Source organism: Girardinichthys multiradiatus, chromosome 7 (genome assembly GCF_021462225.1).
Source record: "Girardinichthys multiradiatus isolate DD_20200921_A chromosome 7, DD_fGirMul_XY1, whole genome shotgun sequence".
Taxonomy (NCBI): domain Eukaryota; kingdom Metazoa; phylum Chordata; class Actinopteri; order Cyprinodontiformes; family Goodeidae; genus Girardinichthys; species Girardinichthys multiradiatus.
The window spans coordinates 46,702,805-46,719,195 of record NC_061800.1 but is presented as its reverse complement, the minus strand read 5'-3'; the positions used below and the strand labels follow the sequence as shown (position 1 = coordinate 46,719,195).

At 41.8% G+C, this 16,391-nt stretch overlaps 1 protein-coding gene across 3 annotated transcripts in view; it reads left to right on the top strand.

Moving 5' to 3' along the window:
- Window positions 1–793: 793 nt before the first annotated feature.
- Window positions 794–16,391, top strand: part of LOC124871267 (calcitonin gene-related peptide type 1 receptor) — a 39,467-nt gene continuing 23,869 nt past the window's right edge. The window contains exon 1 of one of the 3 annotated variants that reach the window (XM_047370446.1): window positions 794–1,642. The gene's annotated coding sequence lies outside the window, so the exon portion shown is untranslated. Of the gene's footprint in view, window positions 1,643–10,076; window positions 10,190–16,391 lie in introns of those variants that run through there. The other 2 variants (XM_047370445.1, XM_047370449.1) reach the window with 2 other exon arrangements.

Below are 16,391 nucleotides of genomic sequence, written 5' to 3'. Positions count from 1 at the left end.
TCTGATGGTAGGGGGTTGGTTGCTTTATGGGAGGAATTTGTTCCTGAATGGGATGTGGAGGAGATGATTTGAGGTGTGAATGGCTTCTTGTCATGTCTGCAGTAGAAGCCATTCAGACGGTTGGCCAGGAGACGACTCTGTTCAGGATGGGTGGAGGGGCTCTTGTAGGCAGTCAGGTTTCTCAGACCAGTCCATACAGCTGAAGTGTCACCAGTAGAAAGGATGTTCTTCAGCTTCTCACTGTAGCTTCTCTTGGCTGCTTTGATCTCCTTTGTTAGTTTGTTCCTGGCCTGCCTGTACCACGCCCAATCTCCACTGCTGTGAGCTTCTTCCTTTTCCCTGCGCAGATTCCTGAGGTCTGGAGTAAAATATAATCATAATAAATAAAAACATAAGAGACTTCTTCATTGATTTTTTGTCCAATAAACAAATTAAAGCAGATTACAGAGAATCTGCGGGGGAATAAAAATTACTGCTGGACATAATGAAGCAGAATAAATAAAGGTTTTTAATCAAATGAGTGACAAATATGGTTTTATTTCTGCCCCAAACTGCAAATGATAAATAAAATTGTTTTTTTCTGCTCTTTCAAGCTGAATTAATGTAATTGTGTTACATGTGGTTATTTTCTGCAGTGGAAGCTACAATCACTTCTAAATAAACCACAAAAGGTCATTTATAGCTGTTACAGCCTGACGGTTTAAAATGTTCTCCTGCACTCAAAACCTTCTGTAATTAAACAACTATTTAAAATTCTTAAATATATGTTTCTCTTAATGAACAAATCTAAATAATAATACATTGCGATAATTTGGTTTTGTCAAGCAAAACCAACCTAATTTCTAACACCTGTTCTAAAAACATTCGTCTTCATTCAAAGCACCCAGACTGCATCTCTTCTGTGATCTTTCAGGATCTGAGGAACATGTTTGCTTCTACATGACATTTGATTTTGGATAAATCCATCCATCCATCTTAGTCTTCTCATTGTCTGAGTGTGGTTTACAGAAGAGGTCAGAGGTTACACCCAGCATTAGCAGTACTCCTGTGGGATCCCAAGGTGTTCCTGGACCAGGCAGGAATATTTAGTTCCTTCAGTTAGTTCTGGGTCTGCCCCTGGGTCCGTTTCCTGTGGGACGTGCTTGTGACTGTATGCAAGAAAAAGACAAAAGAAATTTCTAAAAAAATACAATTTATTAATCATCATATGGAGAGTCTGGATCATAGGAGGAACATATAAAGAAATTAGGGCTGGTTTAAGATGTTTTGTCCATCAGCTTGAACATCTGTCCTGAGCAGCTCCTCTGCAGCAGAGTTCATGTTTCTGGATCAAACCGATACTGTCATAAAATCCGCCCAGAACCAGGCTGTATGCAGAGCGTGGGAGTGGCTAGGTGAAAGTGTCCACTCGGCTTGCAGATCCTCAGCTGTGGGCACTCCACTCCACTCCAGTCCACTTCACTCCACTCCACGGTGATGTAACAGGAAGCAGTGGGCTGACTTCCAACGTCAAGCTGAAGCCGCTTGAGCTGCGCGCATAGATCCACCGGAGGTCCGCTGTGATCGGATCCCCGAACCGAACCCTGAACAGCAGCAGAGAACACTGGACGGAGCCGAACCCGCTGCAGGACCCCTGTGTCTGGTAAGGAAGCGGGAATGGAGTGGGTTTTGTTTATTCCCCTTCTTTCCAGGGATATTCCTGCCGATCGCGGTATCTGCTGACAGGAGTCTGTTTGGACCATCAGGCTCATTAACAGAAAAGGTTCTGGGCTCTGTGCGCATCTGGATCTGTCCCCATTTAATCTGCACCGTTCTGCTGTCAGGAGGTGTGAACGTGGAGGAGAATCCGCGGAAACAGCGTGTCAGTGGAAACCAAACTGAGCATTCCTGTATTAAATCCTGAGGGGAAACACAGAATGGCCCTTTAAATGGTTGCGGCAGATTGAGGGTTAAAAGCTAAAACCAGTGAGCTTTGTTATTAAACCTTCTACCTCTCATTGATCATAGCACTGCTGAATCAGCTGGAGGGTTTCTGCTGTACAAACCAGAGCTGCCATCCTTCCACAGATTGACAAATGGCCCCCAGAAAGCTCAACCCACCCAGGTTCTTCCACCACCCTGATTGTACTGGAGAGCAGTGGTGCGTTCAGCTCTTTCACCTCCCAGTCCAGCCATCATGCTCACCGCTGGCTAAATCCTCTGCACAGTTACATAAGCAGCAGCAGCAGATTGGACATGCTGGAAGTTTGTGGGCTGGACAGTGGAGATGCGGATGGAAGGAGATGATGGAGGTGCTGGTGATGGTTATGATGGTGTGTAGGAGGAGGATGTGAGGCACTCATGTTATTATGGTGGAGGTGAAAGAGCAGAGAATACTCCCAGTCCAAAGCTGGGTGGTTCTTCAGAGCTGCATGTGATACAGAACCCTGTCTCCTCTTCTGATTGAACTGGAACTACATACTGGCTTTGATTTCCACTGTCTAAAACGAACAGATCCTGAAGTTAGTCCCTGTGTGGGTTGACACCCTTTAAGTAGAGCGTCCTGTAGTCGTCTTTAGAAATCAAACACCATTTAAAGATGGGATGTTGCTTTTAAGACCTATCTGTCCCAAAGGAAGAGCTGATGCTCACCTTCTCTGCATAGAATCAAGCTTGATCCCAGTGGTGGCTGGACTCCACCAGGGCTGCTTCTGGTCTCTGATCCAGTCTGTGGTGTTCACGCACAACAGGTGTGGCTACATTTGGAAACCTCAGGGTCCCACCTTTGCTTTTTGGAGATGAAGTGGTTCTGGAGTGCAGTGCCATGTACAGGAGTTTGCAGTCCATGATGGCTGGACCGGTCTCCGGAAAATGAATCCTCCGCACGGTTACATAAACAGCATCAGCTATGGACATGCTGGACAGTGGACATGAAAACGGATGGTGATGGTGGTGCGTAGGAGCAGGATATGATGCTCAGGAGTTGTTATGATGGAGGTGAGATAACACCTCCATCATTATTGGGCCCAAACAAACTGATCTCTGTCATTGGTTCCCAAGTTGTGGTTGGTACCCCAATCTCAACTCACTCTAGGGTCTTTAGATGTTATCTAGCAGAGAAGTGGTCATCTTCATTGGTCATAATTGTTACAAGAGGTAAAAACATCAGCAGCTGTTTATTGTCATGATGCCCTCATCTGATTGGCTAAAGGTGTTTGTCTGCAAATTGTTTTTGTTTTACATCAGTGGCCCCTTTTCCGCCGAAAGCCCCAGAATTTAAAGCCCCAGGATTTACCTGGGTAATAGGAATCCCAGGGAATCTTTTCCCATTGCCACGGACCATTTATTTAAATCATCCCAATGACTTAAAACTCCACCTTCATTCCAGCAGAAGGCATGACTCCTTTACTCCGTTTAAAAGTTAATAAATCATTTTTTCTGTTTCAAGTGATAAATAATAGATGATGAGCAGCCTTAGAGTTATACAGTTGATGCATTCTTTCTGTTATTACTTAAGTTGCTCCGGATTCATAAGCAGGAAGAGTTTAAATCATTATTTTACTTTTTTTTTTTTTTTTTTACCAGCCTCCATTTGGCCAGAGTTGCTGCTTTACAACTGCATGATTCATTTACAGTAACTACAGAACACTGATTAACTAACACATTTATATTTCTTTTATTATCATCAGGTAAACTCATATTAGAGAACTACACATGTTTTTATTCTTATTTATTAGAATAAAAACTAGAAATAAAATGACCAGGGTAAATTTGTACTGAAACTGTACAAAGCCTGGGGCTTTCAACAGACAATGGAAATGGGCTAGTAAAGCTGTTACCATAAAATATGTAACTCTTTTAACTTTTTATTATCTTTCTATAACCCTAAACATTTATTTCATACCATCAAAGCCAATACATACACCCAGACACTCACTAATGAGAGAAATATGAATCCCTCAGAGGAACCGGTTCCGTTTGGATCTAATCAGATCCACATGCAGAGCAAAAACAGGCATGGAGGCGAGGTATCAGGAATGGGGTAATGTGTTATCAGGCAGTTGACAGAGCGTCCAACAGTCCCTTCAAATAGTGAGTGAAGGGCAGGTTTTTCTGAGAAGCATCAGGCAGCTTGACCAGCACTTGATGGAGTTTGATAGAGGAGGACCTCTGGGTTTACATGTGGGGGGGGGGGGGGGGGGGGGGGGGGGTAGAAGTTTTAGGGGTCTACACATCTTTAGCCTTGTTTTTCTTTTCCACAAATTTAGTTTTTTTCTCATTTATTTTCTAGATTCCATGTTTTACAATCCCACCATTTTTTCCCATATTGCATAACTTTAGCGCCCTATGATGTCATGCAAACCCACAATTTACCCACGTCAGATTCTGTCTGATAACCGCACTGTTTTATGCATCTACATGATGTCCTCTGTGTTGATTAAAAGCTGAAGAGCCATCAGGTCATTTTGGGAAAATGAATCTTAAATTGAAACATTTCACTTTGAGGAACACAAGCAGCAGTTTTATTGTTGGTCTGGAAAATGTTTTTTAACAGGAACCACTTCAGTTAGCTCTGGGTTTTTAGATGTCATAGATTTGATGAGAACATGTTTTTCCAGTCGTTAGAGCAAAAGAAGCAAAGACATAAGACTTGACTTAGACTTGGGAAAAATGACTTGTGAACATCTCTGGTTTGTGCTGGGGAAACATCCATGGGACACTGACGTTTTACTGCCGTTTAGTGTTGAGAAAGCAGCCATTAAATATGGGCATGTTTACAGCAGCGTTGTTTCCAAAAAATATGTGCAGTCTTTCTGTGGGGCATGGACCGTTCTCAAAGAGACGGCATCTAGGAGGTGATATCGGTGAAATCCTGTTCACACTGGAGCTGAATCTGGACCACAGTATTTCTACCACTGTGGGACTAAATGTTCTGTTTTACGACTTTAAGCTTTTGTTGGAATTTCTCTTTTTGCCTTTACTGTGTCATGAAAAGTTGTGCTAGTTTTTGTGTCAGTTTTGGTCTTGACTCGTCAGGTTAAAAAAAAAGCTAAATTCAGTGTTTTCTTTATGCTTAGATGGGTATCTGCCTGTGTGGGTCTGTGTGTGTGCACGTGAGCATGTTGGTGGGGGAAGGAGCAGTATTTTTGTTGATGCAAGAAGGGGGGTTCTCAGTACCATACGTAGGGAACCACTGATACGGAGTTTGGACCTTGTAGAGTGTGCAGGACAGACTGGCCTAGAGGAGCTCCACCAGTTGCAGTGTCTACAGCCAGGTGCTGCTGGGTATTGTCACACATTGTCCTGTTACCATGGCAATGCTGATTAGTTAGACATGTAACGAGGAAACAATTCCAGGTTGCAAAGTTGGACAATATAAGTATGTATGTAATTAAAATAAGGAAGGTTCTTGCCTTATTTTGTTTTACATACCATCAGGGTCTGATACCGTCCAACATGATGCCTGCTGGTTCCCTGTTTATGTGCTTTGTCCTGTTGCCAACATGGTTTACCGCTACAGGTTATAAATCCTTCTTTCAACTCTCCGCTGACCTCATGGTGAAGTTATCATGTTACTGAAAAACTCCAGCAATGATCCTATTGCTCTCTTTATGCATCACGGCCTGCGGTCGGTTCTGGATTCAGTTTCATGCAAAACCTTTTGAAATGTCTTATTCCTCTCATACATAATAGAGGAAAATTTCTCCCTGACCCAGTTCGACTGCGGCAGGGTTCTGCAGTGATGTGGCGGATGTTCTCTTGGTTCTGTGTTGTGGGAACTGTGCAGCTTTTAAAGGAATTATGGGTCATCTAACCTGAGAAGACTCTCTGAGAAACATGTTTTTTTACATATGTTTTAATTCAGATGGTGGATCTGTGGTGTAGTTTGCACAGTGGTTGCACATAAGCTGAATCTGAGTTTTTATTGTCCTGTGAAATAACCCGTTGCCTCTTTGGCGACATTTGACTGGAAGGTTCCTGTAGTTTAATGTTCCAGCTGCTTCAGACTGCTCTGGATCCTTCTTCTACTCCATGCTTTCTCATGCTATGAGCAAACGTCTGCAGCAGTCACTTGTCCTAAACCCCCAGTTAGTCAACTTACTCTGCTGTGAAAAATGGCCCATTATTGTGAAGCTCAGGCAGCTGCAAGCTGTGCTGTAACCTCACCAATATTACTGCAGTTAATTGATTTCCATGCTTAATAAAATGTTCAAATTACTGGAAAAATATGTGCTAATACTGGATTTCAGAAAGAGAACGATGTGATAGAAGCTGCTTTGGAGCGATGCAAGCTGCAGCTTTTTGAAGTCTTCATGATTTTACATTTTTCTATGTTCTGACATGGTCATCTTCTCAAATGTCCACAGGGTTCTTCAACATTCAAAAGTCCTGAATTAGCATTTCTCATGCATCAAGTATGGTAATAAAAAAAATCAGTATTGAAAATGTTCACATTTTAAGAAAAACTAAATATTTTTGTAACCAAATATGAAAATAAATCAATTCGTCATTGTTTTGTATTTAAATCAAAAGCTTATGGAACCAGTTTCCTAACATGGTCCCATCATGGTTTTATGTAAACAAACTTTACTTGCTAAAATCAATGGGGTTGTTGCAGTGTTGAGGCAGATGTTTCTTCAGATTATTTCTATTTGTTTACCTGTTTGGATGATTTTCATTATTTTTTCGTCTTTCTGGGACTGAAACTCCTGAGCCTTGTTTAATCCTTCATTGGTTACCCCACAGCTACCCATGATGCACTAGTGGCTTTTAAACCAGCAGCTGGAGGAAATGTTGAAACTTCAGTTTGATTTCTGACCCCAGTTTCCTTTGCAGGCCTTTCTTCATGCTGGACATCTGAATTTCTCTGTTTCTTGCAGCTGTGTGCAGGCTTACTGCTGTGAAGGATGGACTGCATCAATAATTTATCAGTGAAGTGACAGAAAATTAATCTTTAGCTGTTGAGATAAACGATGGACTAATTAGCTGCATTTAAAGGATAATGTTGTCGTAGTTCTGTTGCAGGTTTGTTTCAGAGCAGCAGATCTGAAGGTTCTTTTGTTTGTTGTTCCTCAAACTGAGACATCATGACAAAATATGTCCAATTTTCAGAATATTAATAAGGACTAAATGAATAAATTTAATGGAGAAAGTAAGGAGTTAGTAAAAAGTTTGTGGTTTGTGGTTTTGCAGTCAAGAAATGGCATAAAAGAAAGAACACCATCTCCTCTTTTAGTTGTAAGGTTTCACATATCAGGACATAACAAATGGATCTTGTTTTGATCAGGTTCTTTCTTTCTTTCACAACTGATTGCTCACTGACATTCATTTAACGTATAGATTAATCTAACTGACTGATTTAACAAACATGAAGTCAATGTAGAATAGCTATTTGTGAAAAAATAAGTAAATCAGCCAGGTTCTGGTGATCAGAACCATAAAAAAATTATCATCAGTGTGATCACCTCTATGAAAGCAGGAGTTTAATCAGTTTGCTGCTGTGGTGCACACAGCTGTGTGTTAATGCAAAGTTAGGGCAGGAAGACATCAGCAATGATCTTAGAAACGCAACTACAGCTGCCCATCAACCTGGGAAGGGTTATAAGGCCATCTCCAAACCATCTGACTCCATCGTTCTACAGAGAGGAAGATTATTCCCAACAAACATCTCAGACAGCTGCCAATCTTCCCAGAAGTAGACATCCCAGCAGATTCACCCCAAGGTCAGGGTGTGAAGCTCAGAGAGATGACCAAAAGCCCAAGAGCTCCATCTCAGACCCTACAGGCCTCTGTTAGCAGGTTAAAGTTTAAAGGTCATGTTGGAACAGTAAGAAAAACCCTGAACCAGTCTGGCTGTTTGGAAGGGTTGAAGGAGAAAGCTTCTTCTATCTAAAACAAGATGGCGGCAGGACTTGGGTTAGTAAAGCTGCATCTGAAGGACAAGACTTCTGGAAAAATGTCCTCTGGACAAATGAGACCAAAGCAGAGATCTTAGTTATTACATTTTGCAGCATGTTTGGAGAGAATTGAACACAACATATTGCCACAAACGTCTCGTACTGTCAGACACGGGGATGGAGGGATGATGATGTGGGCTCAGTTTGCAGCCACAGGTCACCTTGACCAACGTATTCTGGAGTCAAACATAAGGCTGCCTGGAGCCTGGTCCAAACTGGGTCATCTAAACAGAACAATGGTCAGAAAGAAATACTATTTAAAAATCCATTGTGCTCGTTTTTACTATACCATACCTCCTTTATGTATAAAACACCTCAAAATTAACCAAGGCCCACAAAGTGTTGATCATACTGTCTGTAAAAAAAACAAAATTAAACAAATTAAAAATAGAGTCAACCTCTCAGGATGTGCCAAAGTTTCAGCAAATAAATATGTTTTAAGAAGTTTCTTAAACTGAGAAAGAGATGAGGTCTGTCTGACATGCAAGCACAGATCATTCCACAACTCTGGAGCAGCTAGAGTGAAAGCACGCTCTCCTCCAAGTTAACGCTTGGTTTTAGGCACATTAAGGAGCTGCTGGTTGGTGGACCTGAGGAAGCAGGCAGGTTTATATGGCTGTAGCAGCTCACAGAGGAAGGGGGAGCCAGGCCATATCTGGCAATAGCTGTGAGTCCTCATCATTACAGTCAATACTACTCAATATCTGATACTTACTGTATGGAGCTTTGAGATTGATATTTATTGCTGCCCTCATTTGTAAACATGATCATGTGGAGTTTTTCATTTTCACGAGAAATTAAAATTCTTCTCGTACTTGTCGTCTTCCGCTTTATCGCGGGGGCAGCAGACTCTGCAGAGACGCCCAGACGTCCCTCTCCCCAGACACCTCCTCCAGCTCCTCCAGGGGGAGCCCAAGGCGTTCCCAGGCCAGCCGAGAGACATAGTCCCTCCAGCGTGTCCTGGGCCGCCCCCTGGACCTCCTCCCGGTGGGACATGCCTGGAACACCTCCCGAGGAAGGCGTCCAGGAGGCATCCGGTAAAGATGCCCGAGCCACCTCAACTGGCTCCTCTCGATGTGGAGGAGCAGCGGCTCTACTCCGAGCTCCTCACCCTATCTCTAAGGGAGCGCCCGGCCACCACACGGAGGAAGCTCATTTCAGCCGCTTGTATCCGGGATCTCGTTCTTTCGGCCATGACCCAAAGTTTCATGGCCAGAGGTGAGGGTAGGAACATAGACCGACCGGTAAATCGAGAGCTTCGCTTTTCGGCTCAGCTCTCTCTTCACCACAACGGACCGGCACAGTGCCCCCATTACTGCAGCAGCCACACCGATCCGTCTGTCGATCTCCCGCTCCATTCTCCCCTCACTCGTGAACAAGACCCCGAGATACTTAAACACCTCCACTTGAGGCAGGAACTCCCCTCCAACCTGAAGAGGACAAGCCACCCTTTTCCGGTCGAGAACCATGGCCTTAAAATTCTTATGACGCTAAAAAGAATTTCATGATGTTAAACAGTTTGACAATTGCCTATCCCTATCCCACACACAGTAGCAGAGCTACTATTGAGTGGCTGAAGTAGCAAAATACCAAGGTGTTGCAGTGGCCCAGTCAAAGTTCAGACCTCAACCTGAAAAGGTTTGGTGGGACCTTCAGAAAGCTACAAACCTCAAGTTAAGTGACGTTGAAAAGAAGAGTGGACTAAAACTTCTGTGTGAGACAGTAAGACAGAGAGCTAGAGCTGAGAGCTGCTGCTGAAGGAGGTGCTACAAGCTGCTGGATTATAGGGGTGTACTTAGTTTGTCACACACAGTTTGACCATTTTAACTTAATCTTTTTTGGAATCTGTTGTGGATGTTTTTGTACATTTAAGATCAGATTAGAATATTAGAACAAGATCCTTTTCATTTTGTCCTCATACTTGTAACATTTTCAGTGACCGAGGTGTACTTTCTTTTACCGCAACTGTACGGTTTTACTTTTACAGTAAATCAGCTTGTATGTCAGGCTCTTAGTCGGATGTTCGGCTTCCTGACGGCCAGTTTGTCTCGGCTCCAGAGCTATTTTTATCCCTGGGTTGTCCGTAGGGAATGGAGGAGTTCAGAGCTGACATTCGACGAGTTCAGCTGTTGAAAGAGTTATGTATTGCACAAAAGGAGTGAATAATGCATCAGCGACACGTTAAACTACCTGCTGCATCCTGAATGTGGCGGGAAATCACATGGAAAAGGATCTCCTGGAGTAAATGTGAGGTAAAGCTCTGAAAATGTTTTGATGGATTGACGGAGACAGAACTTGGAATGACTTTGGTCCTTGTGGCCCTAACGACATCCTATTGGGTTTTAACTTTTCCACAGTTAGAAGGAACACAGCTGGTAAGTGAGCTGTATCAAAAATCCACAGATATCTCGTGAAGAACCGCTTACCTGTTCAAGAATTGGAGAAGATGTACCACCAGCAGCAGGACGTGCTTGTTGTGTTTCTGGTCACTGATCAGTAAATCAAATTGGGGCAATAAAAGCTTTCTGAGAGCAACAGCTGGATAGGATTCAGAAACATCTCGGAGGAAGGAGGCCTTGTATAAAAGTTTTCATTGTTTCTTTCACTCGGAGCTGATATGTACCATTTACACCAGGATAAGTTATTGAATCCACTTTGAATCCATTTTAAAGCTGAAAAGTTTCACACCAAGGATCGTTCTGGGGGTGCAGTGCATGATGGAGCATGTTTTATTTTTAACTAAGTATTTGTGCTATGTTTTCCTTTGCGTAAAGCAGAGGCCTCTTCAATAGGATCATCTTTCTGTGGGAAGACCCTCTTTTAACCGCAGGACAACCGTCCTGTTCTTCAGCTTCAGTCAACATGTTAGACTGTTGTGTAATATTCAGACTTATCTCAGTGTTTTCAGATTTAAATCATATATTTGGAGCAAATATTTCATATGTGTAGCACCTCGCATGTGCTCGGAGTGTGTTCTTCCAGTGTCCATTCTTCTTCTTTCCATCATCTGAAAGCCTCTCTCACCTGCTGGTGTCAACCTCTGGACCAAAGCAGGACCCACTGTGCTCTGTTATCTTCACAGTGGACTCATGGTAGTTCTCAGCTTATCTTCTCCAGATCTCAAACAATCAGAAGGAGGAGTCATCAGAGAAAATAACTGCACCAGTCTTCTGGTGTCCTTCCTTGTACTTCCTGCCGACTTTCTGCCCATGATGGATTTCATGGACAGAAGTTACTTATTTGCTGCCCGTCTTTTCCAAGCAGGTAGATGTGACTTGCATATGCAGTCACACCTACCTGCTGCCACTGTGGAGCAAGCTCTGCACAGGTGGATACACAAGCCTGTAAAGACAGTCCTGGATCTTCCTGGACCTTCTTGCTTGTCTTCTCTGCATCTAAACCTCTCAGCTTGAAGTTCTTGGTGATCCAGAAAACATTTCTTTCATGTGCAATGTACTCTGCAGCAGTTTCTGGCATATGATGCAGAGTGATGATGGGTGCAGCTTCTTTTTGGAGGTAGCCAAATAACTTCAGCATCTGATCTGATTTCAGCTGGACCTTTTCATAGCTATACCTGGGCTGAAGGTCTGAGGGTACTGAAGCTCTAAACTAATAGAGCTGTTTGCAACAGGACTGCAGCTAATGATTATTTTAGTAGTGGGGGGGGGGTGGGGGGGTGGGGGTGTATAGGAACATTGAACAAAATGAGGAAAAAGGTTTGACTGGCCCCAGCATGAAGCAGAACTCCATGATGGTTTCTAAAGTTGGTCTGTCTCATGTGGTCCTTTTCTCTTGTTTAGTGTTGCTAATGCATTGGCAAACAGAACTGAAATGGCATTCGCTTCATCACATTTCTCACTGCATTGTCATGTCAACCTGATTAAACCCCCTAAAACTGAAGGAAGAATCAGTTGGCTGTGTGCCCAGAGATACAGCTCTGTTAAACGTTAAACCTCCCCACAGCAAAGGTGTCTGGCTGTGGCTCAATGCTTCATGACACGGCACCAAGTTTCCCCCAAGACCATCGTCTCTGAACAATAAAAATACCCACGGCTAAAGTCCTCAGATTTGTTCTGTCTCATGGTTCTGGTGTTTGAATTTCAGCTTCCTAGCAGACAACTATACTGGCAGAAAATGGAGATACTATTGTCCCCACAACTTCCTGCAGTTCATTGCACATTTCCATGGTTCTAGACGATGTGATGATGCAACTAATCGTTGCATCCCCAGTTTGCACTGATACTATCTGCATCTGAAAATCTGAACAAAGTTCTGAGTTTCTTCAGTTAGAGTATTGGTAAAGCCAAGTTAGGTTAGGCTTCAGCTATATAATCCAAAATGAACATAAATGGTTCAGATGTATTTAAAATGTTAAACCATGGAGTTCCTAATGGACACTGAGGTCAAAATTAAATATTGGGACCCCCATGGGGAATGTTTGACCTTTTAAAGCCACTAGAAATCTGTTTGCAGGACCAATGGCTCTCACAAGCTCCTGTTTATCATTTACTTTAATACAAATGACTCCAATTCCCAATTTAACCATCCACGTGAGAACTGTATAGAACTAATAGAGCCATCGAGTGGAGGGTTGGGACCATTTACTCATGTGACCTTAATGGTTCCATTGGAAGAAGTCTAGTTGCCTTTATGCAACCAGGGTGGTTGTGTCCCTAAAGACCGATGATCTACACCATTGAAAAGCCTAAATTCTGCGAGGCAAATATCAAAAGTAAGAGAATTTGAGCTACCACGCGTTAAGGAGTGATGCAGGCATAAGGAAATCACAAAATAAGATGGATTTTTGCCAAGGAGCAGAGAGATGGGAAACTGGAATAATGAAAAACATTAAAAGAGTCTGATGGGTCCCGATGTTCCAGAGTTCTGGGTGAAAGAAACATGCACCAGTCATGCATAGTCCCTACTGTACAGGGATGTAGGAACAGTGTAACGATCTATCGATCTACGATATATCTTCATCCATATTATGTAAGAAATCATGTCTGCCCAAATATACGGAATGAGCGGCTTTTTCTACCAGAACATGTTTTCATTGCTAATTTCTTTAGTTTTCCTCACAATTTACAACTAAAGCATCCAAAACTTCAAATTCAAAGGTTTTTTAATCAGAATTCACATTTATCCTGCGGACATTTATCATGTAATTTTAAAACTTGCAGCTGTGTTTTTTTCTCCCACAGTATATTTCCTGTGAATTACAAGGAGAATGTGATTCTGGTATGTTCGGTGCTGGAATAACATGTTGGAGATTGACTGAAAATGTGACGAGAACGTCTGCAGAAGCACTGTGTGTCCTTCTACCTGCCTATCAACATTTAATTCCTTACTTTTAAAAAAGGAAGGTGGTCTTTTCTGGCCCTGAACATGGGCACTGGACGGAGATTGGGAGTGACAAGTTCCTTTAATATTCATATACCCTTGGGATCCCTGGCTTCATTGTTCTCCTCTGGACGTCTATCTTCTGACGGTTCAGAGACTTAGTGACGATCTATGAGAACGTGTGGTATGGGAGTCTCCAGCAGCAGCAGATCATTAGTTTTTTCTCCTGCGAGTGTTAGAAGGAACCGTGGTAGTAAACAGATCCATGTGCTGGCCCTGAGGACGCTGGCATGCTGCGGAGGGTGTGAGTGTGATGACATGAATGCTTTGGTATCTTTTTTATTGTCTGCCTTTAAAGCTCAAAAACAAACACCTCCCTCTGGTGTGTATGGTTGGAGAATCAGGTTCTTGTCACGTAACAAAGATCTGCTTTTTACATTATTATTCCTACAGAGTCGCTGTGTTGTTCCATCTTTTCTCTACATGTGTGGAGCTGAAACTGCTTCCTAGACATCTGTTGGTGACCTCGGTGGACAGCTCCCATGCCCTGGGCTTACTCCACATCATTTACTTCACATCATTTCCATTCTCAGTTAATGGGAAGAATGTGAATGCATGAGCTATAAGCAGCCGTTCTGCGTCTGTCCACTTACCCAGCCCCTCCTTCGTTTTCCCATTTTCTCCGCCTGGGACCATGTTTGCAGAAGGTCAGAGCAGGGAAGCAGGATGCTAAGCTGACAGGAACTTAGTCCTTCCTTTGAGGCAACAGAAAATTGTTTTTACTTTGTTGTTTTTATAAAATGAATTAGAAGAAAATATTAAATTCCAACTAAACTGAGTTGTACAATAATTAAAAGTAAGCTCCCACAGTTTCAGTCTGTTTAACAAAAATGTGATCCAAGTGATTTTATTTAGAACAGAAAAGCAATGCTTTCTACTGTTGCTAATTTAATGCATTGATTATTAAAGCTATAATAATATTTTATATAATTCATTATATATATTATTTATTATTTTTATGCATAGACCTAAGCAAAATACAGAACAAACACCTGTTAAATGTATTATATTTCAAGTGCTTGTTGTGCAAAATATACGTCCTTTTTGCAGTTCTGCTGTTTTTCGGATAACAGGAGTGTAACAAACTGATGGTAGCTGGTTCATTAGTCAGGCTATCTGCTGTGGTAGAGTCTGCAGTCAGCTGCTTAACATACGTACTGTTTGTAGTTTACCAGCCGAAGTTTTAAAACAACGTAAGCTTAAACAGAGTGATGGGTGGAGCTCCTTTAGTTTTCACATCATGACTCAATGTGTTTTTGTGGCTGGAAATATTTTTAGCTATCAATATTTGTCTTTCTTGTAAGTAAGGAAAAAGTGTACCTGACTCATTTTAGCCAGCTGAGTGACAGTGCTCAGCCGCAGGAGAGAAAGGGCCAGATCTACACTAATCTATGCTCCATGATTAAAAACACCACCATCCATCCTCTATACCTGCTTCTTCGGTGCAGAGAGAAAAACGCTACCAGCGACATAGATGAAGATGGTTAACTGGGAAACATAGCAAGCAACGACAGTAGAGATTCGGAGAAGCAAAGCATTCCTGATTAATGACGAATGTGCTGTGTTTATGCCTGCAGAACTCATTTGCAGGCCCAAAAAGGTATGTCTTGATTCTACAGCTTTTAAGAACCAACTTCTGCTGAGGCTTAATGAGAGATTATTGTCATTTTGCAGTGATATGTGAATTTCTAACAAGAGAAAAAAGATTGGATTAGATTTTGAAGGTTCCATGTTGACTAAGATGTTTGAAGCTCTGTTGCTGAAATGCAAAACAGTTTAGAAACTACAATCTGTGTTAAATGGGCGTATAAGGTTCGTGCTGAGAATAGCAAAGCTCTGAATAAGTCTCCAGTTGCTCATGCTCAGTTCAGTCTATATTATCCTTGCCTTCAATTTAGTTTGCAGCTAAACTAGGCCACGTCAGTCATTATTTTAGCTTCCCTGTACCAACACACTGCAGGTTGTGAGCAAAAGAGGAAAACTAACCTATTTTGTTTGGTAGAATTATCAAAAGAGTCATTTTCTATCACTGGAGTTGAAAATTAGTTTTTATTTTGAACTTGAGCACACATAGAACCTGCACTTACTTTTAATCTCTACTTTTAATTTTACCAGAGTCTTTTGTACACAGGTATCTGTACCATTACTTAAATAAAAAATCATCTGGACACGTATTAGAACTCATAAAAATGAAACATTTCATTGTTTTTCAGAGATAATACAAATTATTTCATATACTGAAGGTGGATATGTGGTTAGCTGCCTTCTGATTGCAAAAGTGAAAATGGGTCAAATTGTATTTGTATCATAAATGTTAAATCCCTGTAAAGTCAGGAAAGAAAATGCTAAATCAGCTCAGATTTATCCCTGTATTCCACTGCTCTTCATTTATGCAAGATCTGTATTTGCTCTATAATTGAGGTGCAGCTACGCTAAAGTAGTGTTTGAAATGCAGATCCAGCTCCCATCCCATCTAATGTTGACAATGTGGTGAATGAGTTGGTGAATATTTCAAGCACAGCAATGGCCTTAATGCAACTCTCCCCTGGAGGTTTTGGATGCTAATGGGCTTCGATATCTTAATGATCTTAATTGTGGGTTCCTGTGAAACTGTGCATCACGGCTGCCAGAGGACACCATGTTTGTTTTTGCATTTTGTTCCCTATTTCTATCTTTAAAAGAAAGATCTGGTGGTCTTGAATAATCTTCTGAACAAGGAATATTTTAGATTTGTAGCATGTTAATTATCCTTCGCTCTTCCATTCCTCTTAAATGCACTTTTTTACACTGAGCTCTCTTTGTAAAAGAAGTGGACCGCAGAAGGAAGATCGAACAACTACTGAATGCATGCTCCGTGGATAAAAAAATGAATGTTTGCCACATTTCACTTCTGTCAGATTAAAAAGCAGATTTAAACAGGTGTTTTGTTTAAACATTAATGCAATTTGCATGATGAATAAACAAATCTTAAACTTCTCCAGTCTCCAAGACAAAGTAAAAAGAAAAATATTTCTGAATATTTCTTATAAGTAGGATTTATTTACTTATAAATCT